The sequence below is a fragment of the Penaeus chinensis genome, chromosome 2, assembly GCF_019202785.1.
Source record: "Penaeus chinensis breed Huanghai No. 1 chromosome 2, ASM1920278v2, whole genome shotgun sequence".
In the NCBI taxonomy this organism is placed as follows: Eukaryota; Metazoa; Arthropoda; class Malacostraca; order Decapoda; family Penaeidae; genus Penaeus; species Penaeus chinensis.
Window position 1 is genome coordinate 26,367,043 of NC_061820.1, and position 4,701 is coordinate 26,371,743.

Below are 4,701 nucleotides of genomic sequence, written 5' to 3' on the forward strand. Positions count from 1 at the left end.
ATTCCCGTTATAGTGACCTTTCTTGGGCCCAGATTGCCTTTCCAGTTTTGTGGATCGGCTTTGCTACACCGTAAATTATTAAGTCAGTAGCATAATGGCACTTAATTTGTGCAAACTACTAGATTTTTGCAATACCAAGCACGTAATCAGAATTTGAGTGCATTAATGTTCATATAGAGTTGGAGGGATAAGCTCAGTTCATCATCAAATCCATGCATTATGTTTTACAGGACAAACGTTTGGATGATAAAGATATATCATTCATTGTCATTTCCTTATTCATATTTCTTTCGTGTGTATCCTGCAGTGTCAACGGTCCCCATCTGCCGCGAACCGTTCATTCGGCGATTAACCGCAATGGCATTTTCGAAAGGCATTTCCGTTACTATCGTCTGCCTTTTCACTAAAATGTGGCGATTTCGATTCGTTCAATTCTCAGTCGTTCTTTTCTTTTCTTAACTTGTGCATATATGTTTTTTCCATGCATGCAAGGGGGTTTCTGCGTACCGCGCTTCTCCTATTTATGAACCAATCTGCTTCTGTTGGGCTTGTCTGCTCTTTCCTTTAATATGAATAATTATATGTATTTTTCTTTTCAGATTCATTTATAACAATACACCTACTAAATGTGATTTTCTATTTATAGAGACGTGGCTGGAAGTCAGAAGAGAAATCGCGTTAAGAAGCATGTTAAATTTAATTAATAATTGTACCGATAAAAAGATATGTAAGAATAAAAAATCGGACAGAATACCTGCCTTTGATATACTTACCATTTGCTCGATCGTCCACCACCAGTTCTTAAGGGTGTCTAATAAATGCTTCATCGACTCTAAACCAAGTCATAAAAAGAAGGAACGAAAGAAACAAAACAAAAAGGTCTACATAACAAAATATTACATAATAAATAAGCGACGTAACATTTATTCAACCCAACTTATATCTAGCTAGCTAATTACATAATCAGTCAACCAACCGATTTAACAATTATTCAAGACGAACGGGAGGGAGACAAATACGAAAATCAACCAGCCACAATATCAAATGACACTGTTATATTGCTCATAGTACTGGGAACAGGAAAAATAACAAGAGTAATAATAGTAAGAGCACGACCACATAAAAGGAGAACTGCGATATAAATGACACTAACAACAGAAACACCGAAAAAACGTGAAGGACCATTGAGAAAACAGTAAACATGATTTGTAAGTGAACTGTCCATATACCTTCGCTCGCTCTGTTTCTGTTAGCCTAACTCACTCATTCCCTCTTTCTTTCTGTCTGTTTCTGTCTCTCTCTTCCTCCCTCCCTCTCTCACTCTTTGCTAGTCTACTAAAGAGTTATAAACAATAGCACTATACTGTTTATTTTTATAAAGTCTGTTACAAAATTTACTTCGCAATGTCAGTTTTATCAGAGAAAGCTGACAATAACCGTCGCAGTAAATTACTTTCGAAAATAGATAAGTTTTATTTGGCTTCACTTTGACTTTCGTGCTAAAATAATCTATATGCATTACTAATTGGAAGCATCCCGATAAATAGCAAACAACGAAACTCACAATCAATTGTGATTTTCCAAGCACTATATCTGATTTGATAATCACAAACGCAATTGCGGTCCTTAAATATGTTAACGGAGGTAGCCTAGCCAAACAATTCTTGTTCTTTGCAGATATAAAGCAGTGGAACGTATACCAGAGAACATAACATAACACACACACACACACAGCCTTGGAAATTGGCCGGAAACGAGTATGTATTGGATGTTGCCAGGTACTCAGGGCACTTTGTATGTAACTCGTAAACCTGCACACATGCGCACATATATTCAAACGTGCTACACAAATACACACACGTCCGTACTGTTTACACTAACGAGCAAGTCCACCTACGCTTCCATTTTCTCATGGGTGTGTGTGCATGAGGTTGAAGAGAAGTAGGTTGCGATGGTTAGACTGCAGATGTTAGATGTTCTGCTGTCTATTCCGTTATCGCAATTGTAGTGAGCAATTAAGTGTTTGGTGGTTTACTGCCACTGTACTATGTAATATACTCCGTAAAGTTATCAATTTTGGCGACGTGTCTTACCGAACTTCTGCCTAGAATGCATTTTGCTTCAAATGTTTGATAGTGTAAGATGAGTTTAAAGAAGGCTTAGAAATAATCAAAACAGAAAATGATAATAGAAACTTACCGGAATGGGCACATGAAATAGATAAACGATAGGAAAGTAGTACACCCGTACTACCCCTGAGTAGTCTGGGGCAGGGGCGAAGCGCACCGTGCAGAAAAGCTCAATTGAACGCAGGGTTTATGTACTGTTATATATCGCATGTTGTCGAAATTGTTCTTTGTATACAGTCTGATTCCGTCAATATCTCATTGTTTAGTTGTGTTAATATGTGAAGTTCATCTGCATAACAGTTCATATGTATATATGTGTATGTATATGTATATATATAGACACATATGTATAATATACATACATATACATATATATGTATATATTATTATTGTTATTATTATTATTACTATTACTATTTTTATAATTATGTCGCGACCCCTTGTTAGAAAACGCTGTATTAAACGAATTTATTAACGACTGTAATGACCGTACATTAGATGCAGTTACTGGTGATCATCAGAGAACAGCAAGAAATTCACAATCACACGATAGTCTAAATATGAAGAGTTTATTTGGCCATAATTGGTATTAAAAATCATGTTTAAGAACTGAAACATGGCTCAGCCGTTTGAGAGCAATTAAATTAAAGTTAATTAAATTGACGCGCACTCAGAACCAGAAATGAATAATAAATAGATATAAATAAATGAATAATGAATAAAAATATAAATAAATTAATAATAAATAGATAATAAGTGAATAAAATTAATAAATAAGATTTGAGGAATAAGCTCCGGCCAATTAGCAGGAGCTACTTTATTGAAACCATATGAACTTTCTTGACACCTCTCACGCCAAGTACAGCCAGTCTGCTTATATAAACCATAAAGATTAAATTAGTCTCCCATAAGTATTCTGTCATTTTCTGTGAGGTGTGACTCATGCTCTATTAAAGTTAAAGCGGTAGCTATGATGCCTTGGACAATAGATTGTACAAATGTTAGTTGCCCAGCACAGTCACTTAGCTATGTACCTAAGTCCAAGTCCAAATACAGTCATTGTAATTGAGTACAAGTATTTTATTTCATAAAAAAACCAATCCTGTCACAGATCCAAAAAGCACAAAAGTTCGTTTTTGTATATACACATTAATGAGTAAACTGTTAAAAGGCCGGATTCGATATCGCAATATAGATGAAATTCTACTTTCTTTTTTTTTTTTTTTTTTTTTGTAGCACACAAAGTGTCTACTGTAGCTTGTTATCAACTGACAAAACAATATATAGGCTCCTTTATAATATACTGCACTACAATATCATAACACTCATCATATCTTATTTACCCAATTGTAGCATCACGAAGTTCGCTACAATCTATATACAGTAAATAACTTTTGAAGAAATGCAGTAACACTGATTTTTAATACTCCAAGTCCAAGAACATGGAAACCTTACGCCGTCAAATATTTAAGAACTTTACCATAAGCCCGGGAAGACACCAGTTTATAGGCTCAAGCCAGAGTGGTCGGGAGAAAGAGAACTTTTACGTTCATGTTTGGACTTAAATATATGGCAGTAGCGGCTTGCCTATGCTTTTGCCAAGTGAGCTCATGGCGTGTTGTCTGATATATCTACTATCTTTGAAAGCTTTGTGCGAAATAAATTGTTTAATATGATGTTCTTTTGTTGTTGCCTATTTAGTCAGCCAGTGATATTCTTTATTTTTACTCTCTTTTTATTGTGACTACGGGATCATTTTAATGGCTCCAGTGATCACTCAAAACACGGCAAATTCACATAGGAATAACCCGTAGTTCGGAGTTTTTAACTTACTACAGTTGCGATAACAGTGCAGTAAACCACCAAACACTTGATAGCTCATTACAATTGCGATGACGGAATTGACAATGGAACACTAAACATCTGCAGTCTAACAGTCGTAACCTACTTCTCCTCAACCTCACCCCCCCCCCCCCTTCTTTTCTCTTTACTTTTGGTGGCGTGCAGACACACCCATGAGATAATGGAAGAGTAGATGAACTCCCTCGTGAGTGTACACAGTACAAACGTGTGTGTGTTTGTGTAGCACGTGTGAATATACGTGAACATGTGCGCAGGTTTGCGAGTTAAATAAAAAAAAGTGCCCTGATTACTCTTACGAAAAGGTTCTAACTTGTTTCGGGCCAATTTCCGTGTGTGTGTGTGTGTGTGTGTGTGTGTGTGTGTGTGTGTGTGTCTGTGTCTGGAATACGTGCCACTGCTTTATATCTGCAAAGAATAAGAATTGTTTGGCTAGGCTACCTCTGTAAACATATTTAAGGCCAGCAACTGTGTTTGTGTTTATTAATTCAGATATGCAAAGCAACCCCGCTGGTTGGAGAATCACAAATGATTGTGTTACTGTGCTTGCCATTTATCGGGATGCTTCTAATTAGTAATGCATATAAATTATTTTTTAGCACGAAAGTCAAAGTGAAGCCAAATAAAACTTATCTATTTTCGAAAGTAATTTACTATGATGGTTATTGTTGGAAGTAAAATGCGTTTCTACCACCATCTCTTTCGGATAAAA